General features: G+C 38.5%; 1 non-coding gene across 1 annotated transcript; it reads right to left on the bottom strand.

Annotated features, from left to right (window-relative positions):
• Nucleotides 1–17,689: 17,689 nt before the first annotated feature.
• On the bottom strand, nucleotides 17,690–17,793 carry LOC132538812 (U6 spliceosomal RNA). Its single transcript, XR_009550135.1, has one exon. It is a non-coding gene; the product is annotated as a U6 spliceosomal RNA (small nuclear RNA).
• Nucleotides 17,794–20,441: the final 2,648 nt, after the last annotated feature.

Here is a 20,441-nt window from a genome sequence, read left to right as displayed (position 1 = left end):
CATAACCATTATGCTGTCTCCCCAGCCTCAATAACATTGCTTACAAATCATTATATTACTGAGATTTTTCTTTATGATATACAAATTTAATATTGGTTCTGGTGGCAACACACCTGGTTGAGTGCACATGTTACTATATTAAAGGACCCTGGTTTGAGACACACCGGTCCTCACCTGCAGGGAGAAAGCTTTGCAAGTGGTGAATCAGTGCCTATCTTTCTTCCTCTCTAGATTTCTGGTTGTGTCTATCCAATAATCAAAATAAAATAAAATGTTAACATTAACATTGAAGCTTATATTATCCTAAAAGAAATGCTTTTTCTCTAATTAGCTCTCTAATAATGGGACATCTTTATTATGTCTATTTTGTAAAAATATGCCAGCAATGGGCTTCTTAAGATTCATAGAAAGAGGAAAAGGAGGCCGTACTGTATTACCGTGCAGTGTGTGTAAGTATGTCAAAACAAAGTACACAGCTGTTTCTTTCTTTTTTTCAATATTTTATTTTTGAGAGAGAAAGAGGAAGGGGGGTGACCTGAGCATCACTCAGCTCTGGCTTATGGTGGTGCAGGGGTTTGAACTGAACCTGGGACTTTGGAGCCTTAAGCATGAGAGTCTGTTTACATAACCATTATGCTATCTGCCCTGCCCAGTATTTGCCTGCTTGTAAATCACATAATTTCATCACAGGTATTAATAAAATTCATGTCTATCTCTTTTCATTTTATTTTGATTCAATGGGTTTATTTGATTATAACATTTTCTACCAAAATTCTGCTCTCTATTCTGCTACTGACGTAAGTCTTCCACTAGCAAATAAACTGCTTAAGATTATACCATATCTGTTTTTCCCCCACAATGTTCTCAGATGAGGGTTTATTTATTCTAATCTCATATTATTTTTTTTGCCAGCTGAAAGTACCCCCTTTACAATGTAGTTAGGGCATTGGTTTTTGTCTCTGCAGTGCCAAGAGCCTTCCATACAATTCCGACTGTCAAAAAGCAGGCATTTCATTGAGCGTGGGCATGTTGTCTGACAGCTTAATGGATAAATGCCATATTTAAACAATTTTACTATATTAAAGGTTTTTGTCGAGAGTATTTGGGGGGTGATTCTATTCCCTATAGTAAATGACATATTTTACAAACCCAGAGCTGATGTTCCTTGTTTAACCTGTCAGCTTTAGTTTCAGAAGCTACAGTGTTTAGAAGTCTGTGCTAGAAACTTAGCATTTTTTACATATTTGTTACACTGAGTCTCTTTTCTTGCATTAATAACTTCTGGGGTTCTCTCACACTCCTGTACTTAGCTTAAAAAATTAAGATTATTAGTGTTAGATTTCTCATTAAAGAGATCTAAGAATAAATAAAGATAAATATAGTCCATTGTTGGCATTCCTTATTTACAAGCATATCTCTGTTTCTGATACTACAGAGTTTTCTTTTTTTTCAAGGGTTAAATCACTTTTTTTTTTTAATCCTAATTCAGCTTCTCCTTCTCTTCTCTTTTGCCTCCAGGGATATTGATGGGGCATGGTGCCTGCACTACAAATCCCGTGGCCTTTTTTTTTTCTTTATAGGACAGAGAGAAATTGAGAGGGAAAGGGAAGCTAGAAAGGAGGGGGCACGGCAGGCAGTAGTGCAGTGTGTTAAATGCATATGGCGCGAAGTTCAAGAACCAGCGCAAGGATCCCAGTTCTATCCCCAGCTTACCCCTACAAAGCGGTCGCCTCACAAGCACTGAAGCAGGTCTGCAAGTGTCTATCTTTCTCTCCTCTCTCAATTTCTCTCTGTCCTATCTAACAACTACAACATCAATGGCAACAATAACAATAACGACAACAACAAATGCAACAACAAGGACAACAAAAAATGGGAAACAATGGCCTCCAAGAGCAGTGGATTTGTGTTGTAGGCACCAAGCCCCAGCAATAACCCTGGAGGCAAAGAAAAAAAAATTACAAAAAAAAAAAAAAAAAAAAGAAAGAAAGAACCTGGATCCTTGAGCTGGTCCTTGCCCTTAGGACTGACTATATGCTCTCAACCATGTGTGCCACCTCCCAGCCCCTATTCCACATCATTTTTGTCACCAGAGTAATGGTTCCCCTTCCCTTCCCTTCCCTTCCCTTCCCTTCCCTTCCCTTCCCTTCCCTTCCCTTCCCTTCCCTTCCCTATTCTATTCTATTCTATTCTATTCTATTCTATTCTATTCTATTCTATTCTATTCTATTCTATTCTATTCTATTCTATTCTATTCTATCCTATCCTATCCTATCCTATCCTATCCTATCCTATCCTATCCTATCCTATCCTATCCTATCCTATCCTATCCTATCCTATCCTATCCTATCCTATCCTATTCTCCGTTCCTTTCCCTTCCCTTCCCTTCCCTTCCCTTCCCTTCCCTTCCCTTCCCTTCCCTTCCCTTCCCTTCCCTTCCCTTCCCTTGCCTTCTCTTCCCTTCCCTTCCCTTCCCTTCCCTTCCCTTCCCTTCCCTTCCCTTCCCTTCCCTTCCCTTCCCTTCCCTTCCCTTCCCTTCCCTTGCCTTCTCTTCCCTTCCCTTCCCTTCCCTTCCCTTCCCTTCCCTTCCCTTCCCTTCCCTTCCCTTCCCTTCCCTTCCCTTCCCTTCCCTTCCCTTCCCTTCCCTTTCTCCTTTCCTTTCTCTCTCTTTCTTTTTCTTTTTTTTTTTTCACCAGGGTTATCTCTGGGGCTCAGTGCTAGCACTACCAATCCACTGCACTTTGCAGCCATTTCTCCCATTTCATTGGATAGCACAGAGAGAATTTTTTTTTTTTTTGCCTCCAAGCTTTACTCTGGGGCTCAGTGCTTGCACTATGAATCCACTTCTCCTGGAGGCTATTTTTCCCCTTTCGTTGCCCTTGTTATTTATCATTGTTGTTATTATTGTTATTGGATAGGACAGAGAGAATTTGACTAGGTTCTCTTTCATATAACATTCTGTTAAGTGATCACATGCTTTATTTACTGAGTTGGCTCCTTGATTTTTTTTTTTTGCCTCCAGGGTTATTGCTGTGGCCTGGTGCCTACACCCCGAATTCACTGTTCCAGAGGCCATTTTTTCCCATTTTCTTGCCCTTGTTGTTGTTATTGCTGTTGTTGTTGTTGGATAGGACAGAGAGGAATGGAGAGAGGAGAGGAAGAGAGAGAGAAGAGCAAAATTGACATCTGCAGACCTGCTTCACTGCAGGTGAAGTGACTCCCCTGCAAGGGGTGGAGAGCAGGGGTTCAAACCAGGATCCTTATGTTGGTCTTTGGTCTTTGCATCACCTGTGCTTAACGGGTTACGCTGCTGCTAGACTTCCATACATTTTGAAACAGTGATGGAGGGAGAGATAGGGAGAAGAGAAAGGCAGAAAAATAGCAAAGTAACCTCCTACCATCCATACCATTCCCCGTGTTTTGTCCCTGGTGCTCCAATTCCATGCTGGGTGCTGAGCCCAGGGCCTCATGCACGGTAAAGAGCAGAATCCAAGGCCAATAAATGTAGACCTTTATAAGAATACTTAGCCGTATAAATACACAATTAGGCATCAGATTTAGGATGTCACTGGTTTTAAGTCATGACATTCTATTTGTATTATTAGGAAATAAAATGAAACAAGTCTGTGAATTAAGGTAAACCAAACAAAACCTGCTTGTTTTCACCTCAGAAACAGCTTTTGAAGTTGTTGATTGATATCTGGAGACCACAGTGAGAGTTTAATGAGGTTGAAGGTCTGTTGTTGTGTTAATTAAATTCTCTCAATATAATCAGTATCTATTAATATTCTCCACCCAAGTTGTCATATGATGATGCATAAAGGTTAGTCATGGGTCAGGGTATAATATCATAGGTAAAGCTTCCAATGGAGGGGATGTGACATGGGACTCTGGTAATGGCAACTGTGTGGAATTGTACCCCTGTTATTTTACAATCTTGTTAATCATTATTACCTCACTAATAATAAAAAAGAACAAAGCTGGGTAATAATACTGAAAAATATCAAAGTTTAGTGCAAGAGCCCTGTCCCACTAGGGAAAGATAGAAACAGGCTGGGAGTATGGATTGACCTGCCAACGCACATATCCAGTGGAGAAGCAATGACAGAAACCAGACCTTCTACCTTTTGCACCCCATAAACATCTTTGGTCCATATTCCCAGAAAGATAAAGACTAGGGAAGCTTCCAGTGGAGGGGATGTGATATGGAACTCTGCTGGTGGGAATTATACCCCCTCTTGTCCTACTGTCTTGCCAATCATTATTAAATCAATTTAAACAAGTCATTAGAGAGTGTGGGGGCAAGATGACAGCTCAGTCAGTAGGACAAGTGACCTAAAATACATGAGGCCCTGTAGCTGAGCCCCCCTACCTAATTAGAAAACCACAAAACCTGAGGAATATCACACCACAACAGCTCAGAATGATACAGTAGTGCTATGGTGGTAATATTTTGTCTTCTTGTCTCCCCCCTTGAGTAATTAAAAATGTAAAAGTTGCTTGGGGGGGTGATATCAAGTATGGACAAGGTCTAGGTGCCACACACACAGACAATATATATGCATATTGACATAACATTAGGACACAACAAATAAGAAATAAGAATCATGAGCCGGGTGGTGGTACACCTGATTAACTGCACATGTTACAATGTGTAAGGACCAGGGTTCTAGTCCCCAGTTCCAACCCGCAGGGGGAGAAAATTTTGTGAGTTGCAGGTCTTTTTCTCTCTTCTCCTTCTCCTCCTCCTCCTCCTCCTCCTCCTCCTCCTTCTTCTTCTTCTTCTTTCTCTCCCAATCTTTTTTTTTATTTACTTATTCATTTAGGAATGAGAAAGAGGAGAAGAGAGATAGAACCAGACATCACTCAGGCACATATGCTGCTGGGGGTCAAACTCAGGACCTCATTGCTTGAAAAGTCCAGTGCATTATCCTTTGCACTACCTCTGGACCACTGGCAGGTATCTCTCTCCCTCTCTATCATATGCTTCCCTCTCTATTTCTGGGTATCTCTATTCAAAAAATAAAGACAATAAAAAAAGAAAAATATTATAAAAAAGAGAGTCACACATTCCTAAATAGACCCATATTACATAGTACTGAGTAGTGTATCAATTATTATAAGCAATTGTTTATATTATTTGTTACGGTAGCCATTTTTGTATTTGGGTCTGTTTTCATGATTTCTTTTATGGATAGAAAAGAAAATACAGTACAGAATTTGGACTTGTATCAGCCAAGTCAGTTTTCTATTCCTAACCATTTATTTTTTGATCAAAAACAATACACAACTTATTTTCACATGCTTCTTCATGTTCAAAATCATCAATATATCGAATTTAAGGATCTGTGAATGATAAAGTCACTAGTATTTTTACAATTTTAATAAACTTTTTGGTTTTTTGATTCATTTATTGGATGGTGACAGAGAGAAACTGAGATATAAAGGGGAGATAGACTAGAATGAAAGAAGAAATGGCTCCTTTTGGGCACATTTCTGAATCCTTTTGATTTTATTTGTGTGTATGGATGGGTTTGAGAAATAGAGCTCATATATGCCCCGTGTAAACAGTAATATGGGAAAATGAAGATGTCTGCCACTGTAATTATTTGTCTTATTTTCAAGGACAGTATTTTCACCCTGTTTTCTAAGTCTTTCTCAGACTTAAAGTAAAAGCATGTCTTCTCTCTCACTGCATTCTCTTAACCATTTCTCAGTGAATGCCGTCGATACTTTTCCTACACCCATAATTCCTAGAAATTGAGGTACTTTTAAACACTTTCTTTGCAGTCTGCTGTCGTTGGAAAAGACAAAGAGGGGAAATTACACTTCTGTGTAAATGGTAGAATTGCGATTCTTCTCCCACTGGCTCCGTTTTATCCAAAATTAGAAGAAGAACTGTATTCACAGGCAGTGTCCCTGATAGCATTGTCATAGTTGATCTATGGCTCTGTCTCTCTGTGCCATCTAAGAGGTTCAAACTGCTGAGAAGAGGATCCAACCAGGAGAGGAAATTAGATTATCATATTATTGCTTTTACACAGGACTCAAAAATTTGCTGCTATCTGAATATGAATCTCCACTGAAAAATCCAAAGACAAATAATCTTTTACTTATTCATTATCAGAGATTAAGCATGTGGGTTTAGTTAGTCCACAGGTGACTCGTGTGCCCTCGTGGCCTAAGAATATTAATGCCTTCAAAATGAAGTCATTGCATTGAAGGAATTATGTGAAAACAGCGGTTTCCATCCCTGCCTAATCAGTAGAAATACATTTGGCAGGTCTTCAAAATCCAATGTCAGTCTCCCTAACAGACCAATTAACATAGAATCTCTCAGGGCATGTGTTAGGAATAGATTTTCCAGGAAATATCCCCTAGGTAATTCAAACTTTCACCAAACTCTATCTGACTCTTAAGCAAAATAGGATATCATGCTTCATGCCACTGCATCAAAATGCGAAGAATTTAGCTTGATAAATTCTACTTGTTTCCTGTTTTCTTTAACACACTTGAGAAGGCTTCCTGCGCTGTATCATTTGAATTTTTAAGCAGTAGTACAGAAAGCGGTCAGAGTCCTCACTCTCCCACCCCCATTTCAGTTCATAATACTAATGAATGTGCACGCAATTGCTGAGCCAAACCTGCTTTTTTTTTTTTTTTTTTTTTTTTGTCTCAGCTGAGTAGAGATAAAACGCACATCAGTTAAGGAAAGGAGAAAAAAATGCTGAACTTGCTTTTCCTATAAGTAGAACCAATTACTTTCCTCAGCTACTCTACACACATAAAAGGTATCCAGTGCTCATGCAGGTTTCAAATTACAGGCCAGAGTTCCTCTGACTTGAGAGTCTTAATCACTGGTGGTAGTGTCATCTTTAGGTCATAAATAATCTTTGTCAGCTCTAATTTACTGTCATGTTTTCCCCAAAGAGCCAGAAGACCATGATTCACAATATGCCCCTGCATGCGTTTATCAACATTTATAAATTTCCTTTAGTATACAAAAATAAATACATGCTATTCAGCTTTCATCCATATATCTGCTGTGGTTGATTTTTTTCAACACCCCCCCCAAAGCAACAATAGACAAAAGACTAGACTTAGCTATTTAGTATTTCTTTTAACTTTTTTTTACAGTTATGAGAGATCAGAGCAATTCTCACATGTGACATATGCAGAGGGTCTGTAATTATTCAAGTTATGTGCCCTACTACTGAACAAGCTCCCTTAATAATTTACTATTTTAATATTTTCTTTCCTCTCCGAATGTTCATCATCTACTCTTGCTGAACCTTTTTTATTTTAAAATATTATTTTAATTATATATATATGTATAGAGAGAGAGAGAAAAGGAGAGAGATAAAGAGAGAGAGAAAGTCACCAGAACAATACCCAGGCCTGTCTTATGGTGGTACTAGGGATTGTACCTGGGACCTCAGAGCCTCAGGCATGAGCATCTTTTGCAGAACCATTATGTTATCTCTCTATTCATTTTTATTTAATATTATTTATTTAAATTATATATAAATATATAGAGAGAGAATAGAGAGAGAGAAACAGGGGATAGAGAGGTAGTATGTGTTAAAGATCACTGAATCTTTCTAAAGAGATTATTCTGCATGCATGTTATATATATATATATATATATATATATATATATATATATATATATCCTGTTCCTTTTGATAAAAAATAATGCAAACCACAAATCCATCATACATTTTCAAGACTTTTTCTCTATTTATTTATTTCAAATTCAGAGGACATGTTTGGGTGGGGGTAAGAATCCTCACTTGATTCATGTTATCTATCAAACTGAAGCAAAAATCATTAAAGTCATGGACTCTTAGGAGCATACCTAAAATAAATTTTAAAGCTTCTTCCCACCCTAAATACCTCTTCTTATCTGGTTCCTGTTTATGAAACATTTTGTCCTGCTTTATATCTTTCTGCCTTTCAGCCACCAAGTTGCAGTTGCTACTGATTCCATTCTGACTTCCGTGGCAGATAACCTCACCAGTGTGTCCCAGAACTTTACTTCTCCAGAGAAGTTCTCCCACCAGGGAGATATAGAAATGGGCTGGGTGTGTAGATTGACCTGTTGATGCCGATTTTCAACAGAGAAGTAATTATAAAAGGCAGAACTCCCATATTCTGCACCCACAAATAAATTTGGTCCATACAGAGGAGAAGAAATGTTAGGGGAAGATGATTAGAGAGCTCTGAACCTTAATTCCATCAGGACCCAGAGAGACAAGAGGAAAAAAAAAAAAGGACCTTTGCAGTAAGAATAGGTGTAGGTGTGCTTAGTTATGAAGAGGAGAAAAGGCCACAGAAAAAACTGGGATCTAGGCTTTTGAGAGAGTCCGCATATCAAATACACAGCTTATATATTAAGAAGACTCAGTCTGTTTTTTAAAAACTTCGAGACATACAATTAATTTTCCCCTCTCATATTAATTAACTAGTGATTTATATGACTACGCTTTATTAGGAGTGTACATAAACACCATTCCCACCACCAAAAGACTGTGTCCCATCCCACCCACCCAACCCCTACCTCCACTGGCCCAGGAAGCCTCATGTCTACCCCTCATCAGAGGGTTTTTACTTTGGTGCCCTACTTTCAATTTAGTCAGATCCTGCTTTTAGTTTCCCTTTCAGATCTTCTTTCTCAACTTCTGTTGATGAGTGGGATCATCCCATACTCATCTTTATCTTTCTGACTTAGTTCACTTAACATAATTCCTTCTAGCTCTGTCCAAGATGGGTCAGTGAAGGTGGGTTCATTGTTCTTGATAGCTGCATAGTATTCCATTGTGTATATATACCACAGCTTTCTCAGCCACTCATCTGGTGTTGGGCACCTGGGTTGCTTCCAGGTTTTAGCTATTATAAATTGTGCTGCTATGAACATAGGAGTACACACCTCTTTTTGGTTGGGTGTTATGGAGTCCTTGGGGTATAACCCTGGGAGAGGAATTATTGGGTCATATGGAAGGTCCATGTCTAGCCTTCTGAGAGTTTTCCAGACTGCTCGCCACAGAGGCTGTACCAATTTACATTCCCACCAGCAATGTAAAAGGGTTCCTCTGTCTCCACAACCTCTCCAGCATTTGTTGCTGCTGTCCTTTTTGATGTATGCCATTCTTACAGGAGTGAGGTGGTATCTTAGTGTTGTCTTAATTTGCATTTCTCTGACAATCAGTGACCTAGAGCAGTTTTTCATGTTTGTTAGCCTTTTGGAGATCAGAAGCAACCAATAGCACAGCTATATACAAGATACTGGGTACTGTACAGCAAATCCTAACAAAAGGACTTTTCAAAGTTAACCCAATTACCAAATAATGTGATGATAACATAAACTATTGATTGTCTTTTTTAACCCTAAGACAGCAGGAACCTCACATGTCCACTATGGAGCCTCTACTTCCCCCAGTCCTGGAACCCTTGGATAGGGCCCACTTTCCCGTATGCCTCTCCCAATCCATATCAAATAATATTGCATCTGCCAATCACAACCTAAACAACACAACGATTGCCACCTCAACATGCTTCACTTCAGACTGTGTCCAGAGACTTCACGTGTGGAATGATAACCCTTCAGCTTCATTACTCGGGTGAGACCTTTCCTTTCATATTATACTCTAATTTCATCTCAGTTGGTTCCTTTCTAACAAAGTCCCCAAACCTAGATATACACCAGTTTCTGTGAGAGAGAGCATATGTTCACATGTATCCGCAAACTACTGCAAAATATATGCCTGAAAGCAGAAGTGCACTAGAGTTTGTAGTGAGTACCCCCCTAACACTTTCTCTCCTCTATTCCAAGCTTTGGGTCCATGATTGCTCAACAATTTGTTTAGCTTTGTAGGTTAACTCTCTTTTCAGTCACCAGGTTCCAGATGTCATCAGGATGCCGGCCAGGCTTCCCTAGACTGAAGACCCCACCAATGTGTCCTGGAGCTCAGCTTCCCCAGAGACCCACCCTACTAGGGAAAGAGAGAGGCAGACTGGTAGTATGGACCGACCAGTCAACACCCATGTTCGGCGGGGAAGCAATTACAGAAGCCAGACCTTCTACTTTCTGAAACCCACAATGACCCTGGGTCCATGTTCCCAGAGGAATAGAGAATGGGAAAGCTATCGGGGGAGGGGGTGGGAAATGGAGATTGGGTGGTAGGAATTGTGTGGAATTGTACCCCTCCTACCCTATGGTTTTGTTAATTAATCCTTTCTTAAATAAAACAATAAAATAAAAGAAAAGAAAAAGAAAAAAAGAAAAACTGGGAAACATATATATATGATATATATCAATAGATAGATAGATATAGAAATAGTTAACCCATATTTATGACTTTGGGAGAACTACTACAGCTTAGCATGGAGGGAATGGAGACACAGAACTCCGGTGGTAGGGATGGTGAGGAATTATTTCACTGTTATTTTATAAATCAATATTAAACCACTACTAACAAAAAGGATCCTTACTTGCATTCTTGTCAATCAAATCTCACATTAAATTCTTGTAACTGGTCTTCCGTATATTTATCCACACTGATATGAATCCAGTGATCTAACTCTAAGGCTTTGATATGTATGTCAGTAACTCCATACACATTTGTCCATGGAATGCAAAAAAGTAATTATCACAGAAGTATTAATCAGTTAATTTTGTGTGAGAACAAGAGTATCACTCCACTTTTTGTCTCGTGTTTATCTGTTGTACCAGGGACTGAATCTAGAATTCCATGAAAGGAAGGAATGCACTTTACCACTAACATTTTAGAATTTAACTGACATTCAACTGATAGTCATGGTGTACGATACTGTTGGTTTTATTCTGTTGACAGGATCTGATTGGTTCTGTAGGGTACTGCATTATTTTAATGTGTGTGTGATGTATAATATTCCCCAAGCACTGCTGTTTACTACATGAGTGACTAAATAAATATAATAATATGCATTTTATAAATAATCTAATAAATTAAATTAATAAATTCAGTGAGCTAGTAATATATTCTGGATTGTCAAGAGCATATGGATGTAGGTGCAAAATAAAGAGAAACAGATGTCTCTGTGCTATGCTTTCAATGTTTTCTAAGACAAATAAAACAGTGCATTTAAGTAGCATGTTGCACACTACCTATGTCCACAAAAACATTGGACGCTTTCTTTAAAATTCAGTATAGCACACATTTCATCCAAACATAATAAAAAAAATCACACTTCAAGCTACATTTGCCTTCTTATGGCATCCCACTCACTAAATTGCCAGCATAGAAGACTACATAAAACTAGACAAATTCATTGAGGATGCTAGATTTGCTTTAAGAAAAAAAAAATTCTTTAAGTAGAAAAAATACAGAAATTGCATTTGTTCTTTTTCAAACTGTAGATATAATTAATAAAATGTCAGTCCTACAACAAATTAATCAAAGTTATTTAAATATTTTCAAAAATATAAAAACTGATTTAGTCAAATCACTAAAATGATTAAGAGGTTCATGTGGCCATTCTTTTTAAATTTTTTTAACTTTTTAATTTTTTTAGCTTTTATTTATTTTACAGAGGTAACGAGAAATTGAGAAGTAAGCATATATGGAGAGAGAGACAGAAAGACACATGCAGCACTGCTTCACCACTTGTGAAGCTTTCCCCCTGCAGGTAGGGACCAGGGTCTTGAACCCGGGTCCTTGCACATTGTAACATGTGCGCTCAACCAGATGAGCCAACACCCAGCCCCGACATGGCCATTCTTAACATCATGATTTATCATAAACCAAAATTAATGATGATACATTGCCAAAAATTCAGGATTAATCAATGACTTAGAATAGAGAGAGACAACAAACATGGAATTTTGGCAGATGACAGATGTTGTTCATTAGATTACTGAGGAGGAATAAAAAGGACATTTGGAAAAAATGGAACTAGGACAAAAAACTGAAGGAGATGGGTATAACATAGCTATCGGTCATATAAGCAAAAACAAATTCAGAGGGAAAAAAGTGTTACAGGTAAACATTATTATTCATCAGAAGAGAATGGAATTGACACAGATTCATGCCATCCCTGATCTATAAGTAAAATCGAAATGTTTTCTAGAGCAGGATTTGAAAGATTTCTTTAACCTGGAAGAATGAAGTTGTTTTAAAAGCAAAGTTACAAAGAAAATATCAATGTGTGTGCTAAGCTTAATTGGAGATAGAATGAAGGAGACCAAAAGGAAAAAAGTGGTTGCATTTGGATTATGCCTCAATGTTTTATAAATACTAACTTCCCTTACTTAATTTATCTTTTTCCCATTTATAATATGAAATCCATTATGACAATTTCTGTGACAGTGTTCTTTAGAATTGTTGCTTATTTTTTTTTCTATTGTTGAATGAAATTTCAGGTGTCATATTGTTACATGAAAAATCTAGAATCCAACTGGGAACTGACAACAATGATGACATAATTTATTAAGTTTATTTCACAGACTAATTCACCATCAAATAAGCAATAAATATTCCATAACAATAACAAATAATTGGTCTGAATAAAAGAAAACATTCTGGGGACAAGAATCCTGTAAATTTTGTAGAGAAAATACTAATTTATTAAAAAATACCTTTTGTATTGTTTTTATTTATTTATAGATAAATAGATAGAGAGAGAGCCAGAAATTGAGAAGGAAAAGAATGATAGACAGGCACCTCAACAACATGAGTAAACCTTTCCCCAGCAGATGGGGCCTGGGGGCTCGAACTGAGGGCCTCATACATTGTAACAAGTGAGTTCAACCAGGTGCACCACTACTGTACTTCCAGAAATACTATTAAAATATCTTACATAGTACAAAGTTTAAAATAGAAATGGAGATAAAGAACTACATATGTGTAAAATATATACTTTAAAACACCTAATTACTTAAAAACAATCAGCCAGAGTGAGTCATTGCCTTTAGTAATAATGAATCTTGGGAGTTTGGCAGTAGCGCAGCGGGTTAAGTGCAGGTGGGGTGAAGCACAAGGACCAGCCAAAGGATCCCAGTTTGAGCCCCTGGCTTCCCACTTACAGGGGAGTCGCTTCACAAGCTGTGAAGCAGGTCTGCAGGTGTCTGTCTTCCTCTCCTCCTTTCTGTCTTCCCCTCTCTCCATTTCTCTCTGACCTATCCAACAACGACGACATCAATGAACAGCAATAATAACTACAACAATAAAACAAGGGCAACAAAAGGGAATAAATAAATATATATTTAAAATAATAATAATAATGAATCTCCAAATTAATGAGATATTTTTTCTTTGAGCAGAAATCCCCTTTCTAGAAGTTTAATTATGAGAACTTAGACATTATCTCTAGTTGGGAAACAAATTTAAATTCACTTGAAAATAAAGTGATTTTTGTCAGTTCTTCTCCAATAAAACTGGGAAGGAATTAAGGAAGAGAAAAATTGATGTCACTAGTCCCTATCTGATCTATGCCTTAAATCTCGAGTTTAGCTACAGACTGGAATATCTGACATCTTCCTGGGGGTGGGGTCGACAGTTGGGCCTTTTAAGTGATTATCTGGGCATGAATTTTCTTCCACAGATGGCCAGGTGGTCAAACAGATGGCTGTTTGCTTGACCTTTAAAATCTGTGTCCTTCTTTCCATAATAACCTGTTTCTTACAATGGATCAAATTTCCCATTTTATATTGTTGACCTTTATATTTCTGTTGTGCACCTGCCCAAAAATACTACCTAAACAACTACACATATTTATAAGGAGAAGACCTTAATGAAGTATGTTTTCTGTGAGGGGAGACATTTGGAATGAAAAAAATAAACATCTAAATCAAAAGGCATATGGATTCTCTGGCAGGATGTATAGATGGCACAGTTTCCTTTGCTTTTCTCAGTTCTTTAAATTAAAATGTGTATCTCGTATAGAGGGCATGCAGATGGAGAATGAGAACTACCAGAGGAGAGGTAACTATTCCATTTCCCATAATAAAGACAGAAACACCTTTTTATAAAGACTCTATTATTTGACCTGGTATGATTGTATTTCTCTGAACATTTATCTAGATAATATTTCCCACAGAGCTGAGCCTTCCTGTGAAACAGCTTAACAGGAAGGGATATTGAGGTCAGGTAGACAGCACAATAGTTTACAGAACAGGTTTTCAGGCTACCTCAAATAGCTCACTTGGGAACAACCATGTGAACTAGTGTGAACAAATCTGGTTCAAGACCTGCCCCTACTGCATTGAAGGAAGTTTCCATGCTGTGGTCTCTTTCACTCTCTCAGCCTTTTTCTCTTTTTCCTTTTCTATCAAAAGTAAGGAAAGAGAGAAGGTGAAGGAGGAGAAAGAGAACAGGCTTTCATGCCTGAGTCTCAGAGATTTCAGATTCAGTCCCTGACACTGCCACAAACCAGAATTGAGTTGAGCAATGATCTGATTTTTAAAAAAATCAAGGTTTATCAGTCAAAAATAATTTAAGGATCAGCCAAATAGTTACCTGGATAGTACGCATGCTTTGTCATTCATGTTACCTTGGTTCAAGACCAGTTACCCGCACATCAGAGGAAGCTTCAGTGCTGTTTTGTCTTTCCCTCTTTCTCTTTCTGTCCTTTTCTTTTTTTTCTCTTTCTGAAAAAGGTCAGAGAAGTTAAGTTCCAGCAACAATTAAGATCACAGTAGGAGATAAGAAAGTGATATGCTTTTGCTCAGAGATTAGGCATTGTGGAATGCTCAACAGTTGTGTTGATTAAAGCCACACATACAATATCAGGCTTATTAGACAGAGTAGACAGAAAGACATGTCTCTGATATCTGATTACTGTAAAAAATGGCGACTAATCCCTAGCACTGCAAAAACGGTATCATCTGTTTTCCATCTACACCATGCCTCGGCCTCGCGTGAGCTTAATGTGCAGCTTGACGATACGAGAATCCGGCACGAAGCCCAGCCAGTCTATCTTGGCATTACTCTCGATTGCACTCTGTCATTTCACGAACATCTCATAAAAACTGCAGCAAAGGTGGGCGCGAGGAATAACATCATTGCAAGACTGGCCAGCTCCTCATGGGGCGCGAGAGCTTCCACACTACGATCATCCTCTCTGGCATTCTGCTATTCCACTGCAGAATACTGTGCCCAGTATGGTTCCGTAGCCCCCATGTCCACTTGGTTGATTCCAAATTATATTCCTCCATGAGGATAATTTCTGGAACCATCCGTTCCACCCCGGTTCCATGGCAGCCAGTTCTTAGCAACATCGCCCTGCCAGATATTCATCGGTATGCGGCATCATCTAAGTTCATTTCCCACGTCTACGCTCGACCGGACCCGCCAATATACGCGGATATCTTCGCCCACCCTGTCCAACGCTTGACGTCTCGTCGCCCAATCTGGTCCCCTATGCCTACACTGAACTTCTCTGTTCCAGACTCTTGGAAACACAGTTGGCAGTCAGCTGAGGTCAAGAACAAACACCTCATCACAGACCCCTGCAAGCGTCAACCCGGCTTTGACCTAGCACGTTATGATTGGGCCCTCCTCAGTTGCTATCGAACAGGCCATGGCCAGTGCGCCGCTTTGTTCCATCGCTGGGGAGCCAGAGACGACCCGAACTGCCCCTGCGGCTCCAGACAGACTATGACCCACATAGTCAACGACTGCCACCTCTCCAGATTCAAAGGAGGTCTCGAAACTTTACATCAGGCTCACCCTGACGCTGTTGACTGGCTACGGAAGAAGGGCAAATGCTAGAAGAAGACAGAGTAGGTCTTCTTTATCAACATGTATTAGGTGATTGCTGAAAATATAACTAGATAGTCTGTGTCAATTTGTTGAGGAAATATTGGGGAACCAGGTGCTGGTACTCCTGGTTAAGTTCATGTATTGCTATGCACAAAGACTCAGGTTCAAGGTCCCAGTCCTCACCTACAGGGAGAAAGCTTTCCCAGCGGTGAATCAGTGCTACAGGTGTCTCTCTACTATCAAGTTCTTTGTGTTTTATTAAATAGAAAAAATAAATAAAATTAAAAAATAAATATTGGGTGGTCCAGGAGGTGGAGCAGTGATAAAGCTTTGGACTCTCAAGCAGGAGATCCCCGGCAGCACATGTGCTAGAGTGATGTCTGGTTCTTTCTCTCTCCTCCTGTCTTTCTCATAAATAAATAAAATCTTAAAAAAGATTAAAAAAATAAAAATTGGAAAATTCCTTTCAATAATACTGAGTGGTATTTAATAAAAGTGAAATAAGGCACCAACTATGGCAAAGGTTTAGAACATACTTTATACCATTTTAAATCTTAACTCATACAAAGTTGTAACAAAAGTCTTCCAATCCCAGTTTCATCATTTTGTCCAAAGAGATGAAATCTTGGTTCATTTTGCAGACCATAAAGCCATAACTCAGCCTGGGCAAACCAGCCTTTTGAAAGTCTTTTTAAATGTGTTCTGTCACTAAGGATTGTGGGAAGTGCAGGTGAGCACTGTCACATAAATATGTCAGAGCACTAAAAATATACCTGGCAGAGGACATCTAGGTGGAGTTAATTTGCATAAGCTTTTGATTCATCTACACAGTCCCAGGTCAAGCTTACACCATGCTCATCTTGATGATTTGCGCCTTGCTCAGCTCTCCCATGAAGATGTCACATGTTGGCATTTTTACCTCCTGTTCCTTTTCCTGATGGAAATGGACTCTTCTGTGTGCTTCACAAACTGTATCTCTCTCCCCTCATCCCTGAGTCCTAGGCTGTAATTCCATTAGCTAGCATACAGAGTATGGTAACACACTGCCCATTTTCTCAACCGGTGTGCAATTATCTCCTTTTTTAGAAATTCAACGTGAAAAGAAATGTTTCTATTGAAATTATCTCATAGAGCTTTCTCTCTCCCCTCCCCTCCCCTCCCCCCTCTCCCTCTGTCTCTCTCTCTCTCTCTCTCTCTCTCTCTCTATATATATATATATATATATATATATATATATATACACACACACACATACATACATACATATATCCAACTCAAAACCATCTATCCTTCTCATAGAAAACATATCTGAAATGTTTTGGTAAAGTTGGAGAGCATCCAACCCCATGCACAGTGTCTGCCACTATTACACTGACTCAAGTTGCAAACGCTCAGTGGCACCATATGCTAACCTTACCTGATGCTGACCCTTGCAATTCCTGCTTTCTCTGTTTCTCTCCAGTGCTCTCCAGACCACATTCTCCACAGAGCAGTCAACACTACTTGGAATTGTGAGTTCCTTGGACCAAAGTGCCAGTCCTTTGCCTGCATGAATCTACTGTTGAATCTACTGATGAATCTACTGTTCCTTGTAATCTTTATTTCCCATTTCCTTCTTTCCTTACTTTCTTCCTTTATTTTTCCTTCCTTCTTTTATTTCTTCCTTTCTCTCTTCTTCCTTCCTCCTTTCTTTCTTTTTCTTTCTCCTTCATTCCTTCCTTCCTACTTTCCTTCCTTCCTTCCTTTCATTCTTCCTCCCTTCCTCCCTCCCTTCATCCCTCCCTCCCTCCCTTCCTTCCTTACTTCCTTCCTTCCTTCCTTCCTTTCTTCTTTTCTTTCTTTGATACTACAGAGAGAAATTGAGGTGGGAGGGGAAGATAGAGAAGGAGAGAGATACAGAAACACTTGCAGTGCTTGTGCCACTGCTTGTGAAGTAGTCTCTCTATATGTGGAAAGCAGTTCAGTTCTAGGTGTTTGTCAGTCATCCTTGTGCAGGGACCATGCCAATCTTCTCTGTGTCATTCCAATTTTAGTACAAACAGTCTGGGAGTGTAGATCGACTGTCAATGCCCATGTTTAGCAGTGAAGCAATGACCTACCACCGTCTGCAACCCATAATGATCCTGGGTCCATGCTCCCAGAGGGGCAAAGAACAGGAAAGCTTCCATTGGAGGGGATGGGATGAGCAACTCCAGTGATGGGAATTATGTGGAGTTGTACCTCTCTTGTCCTATGGTCTTGTTAATCATTATTAAATCAACTAAAAAAAGAGTTTGTGCATAACATATGTGTTCGACCAGGAACACTGCTGCCTGGCCCCCAGATCCCCCATTTCAACAGTTGTGGTCACTGAACCCTCGATCCTCAAATACAACTCATGTGCTCTACTTGTGGATCAACTCTCTGACCCTTCGTTTCCTTTTTAAGATCATTTCTGCTATATTTGACTTATTTTCTAAATTTATTTGTATGTGTTGAATAAAATTCTATAACTCTAGTGTGATGATTGCCTCAATTTCATGATTTGAATATCTGTAACAAACTGATTTTTGTCTCATTCAAATGGTTTTTAATGACATTTTTAGAACATTTAATACCAAAATGATGCATTTTCTTCTATTTCTCATCAGTTTGTGTATGGAAAAGGGCACACCAAATACTTCATACACACCTAAATCTTTTGGTATGTGAAGGTGAATTTTACCAAAAAAAAAAATCATTGGGCAAACTGACATGCACTTTTTCAGTTGGGTACATAGATCTTATTACAACACTTACAAGATGTAAGATTATCCTCTTTTTAGTAAAATGTTTCCATTCACTTACTTTTTATCCTTAGAGTATAATAATAGAAATGAAAAACTCATTCATTTTATAAAACTTTACTGAAAATAAGACAAACTCCACTGAGTACTTTTACTGGCAGTGTACCGACTTGTTAGATTTGTTTCTGTTTTCAATGAACCCTTACAAAATTGAGAAACATGAAAAAAGCATTTTCTGGAGCGTTCGTTTTCCAGTGTCTTGTAAGATCTGTTAATAAACCTGAAAATTAATTGCTTAGATTAATTGTTCATATTAAACACATGCACACACACATGTAATCTGATAGAGTCAATGTGCCTAATTAATGTCTTTGGCAGCTCTTAACTATTTTTATTTATGCATGTTTTCTTGCTTTTCTTTCCTTAAGTTGTAACAAAACATCTTTTAAAGCTTTAGAGAGAGGCTCATGGGCATAATACATATGACCTTGCCTATATCATACAGGCATATGGACTGTCTCTATTATCCTTAATCTATTTTTGCTGCTAGCATCAGTTTTTTTCTGTTTTCCAGGTTTATACTATTGGTTGCACAAAGGTATCATGACATTCTTCAGGCAGGGATCTAGGTTACAGCATAGTCTTCTCTGCTAAATGAAAAATAGAATATAGACTCTCAAGATATGTAATATTTATTTAATTTTTAGCTGTTATTTTGAAAGTATTTATTTACCACAGAATGAGAATAGTGAAGAAACAGAAAAGGCAAGGGAACTATTCAGCTCTGGCCTAAGGTGGGACCAGGGATTGAACATATGATCTCAGAGAATTTAGTCATACAAGTTGGTGCTCTAACATGTTAATCTTCCTTTACAGCCTCCTATTAATTATTTTAAATATATGCATACCACGTAATTACAAACTATACTTAAAAGGAACAGCATAAGGATTCCAGTTTGAGCCCCTGGCTCCCCACCTACAGAGGCTTTGCTTCACAGTGGTGAAGCAGGTCTGCAGGTGTCTGTCTTTCTTTCCCCCTCTGTCTCCATTCCTCTCTTGATTTATCTCTGTCCTATACAACAACAACAGCAATGACAACAACCGGAATAATAACGACAACAACAAGGGCAACAAAATGAGAAAAATGTCCACCAGGAGCAGTAGATTCGTAGTGCAAGCACCAAGCCCCAGCAATAACCCTGGAGGCAAACAAACAAAACTATACTTAATAATTGTCATGTTAAAGTTTGAAAATGTACTTCCTTTTATATAATCTTATTTTTATTTCAAATACCCATGAGGCTGAGTCTTCAATACATCTTTAATATTAAGTTCCTGAAACATTTTACTGATTCTTTCTCCTATGTATTTTACAATTTAGGGTGTAATATCCATGCCTTTGATCTATTTTGATCTAGTTTTGGTACTTGGTATTACGCGTGGTGGTCTAGTTTCATATTTCTACATGTGACTGTCCAGTTTTGCCACCACTATCTGTTGAAGAGATCTTCTTATCCCTAGTGAATGATTTCGGCACCTTTATGAAATAGCTGAGTATGTGTGGGTTTATTTCTAGACTCTTGCTTCTATTCTGCTGGGTTAAGTATCTGTTTTTAATTCCAGTACCACACCGAAGTTGGAGTGCTTGATACTTGTATTTTGTCCCTTTATTTTTATCAGGAGTACATTGGCTAGTCGTTCTTTTTCTTTCTTTCCTTCCTCCTTCCTTCCTTCCTTCCTTCCTTCCTTCCTTCCTTTCTTTCTTTCTCTTTTTTTCCTGTGGTCCTACATGAATTTTTGGATTAGTTGTTAAATTTCCCAGGAAGAATGTTAAAGTTAAAAGCTTCTACCCATCAAAAGTATATTACACAGAGATAAACAGGCAACACAGTAATTGGGACATAGTATTTGCACATCCCATATCTGACAATTGATA

This window comes from Erinaceus europaeus, chromosome 5 (assembly GCF_950295315.1).
Source record: "Erinaceus europaeus chromosome 5, mEriEur2.1, whole genome shotgun sequence".
NCBI lineage: Eukaryota > Metazoa > Chordata > Mammalia > Eulipotyphla > Erinaceidae > Erinaceus > Erinaceus europaeus.
The sequence above is the reverse complement of the archived record's forward strand: the minus strand, read 5'-3'. Positions and strand labels throughout refer to the sequence as shown.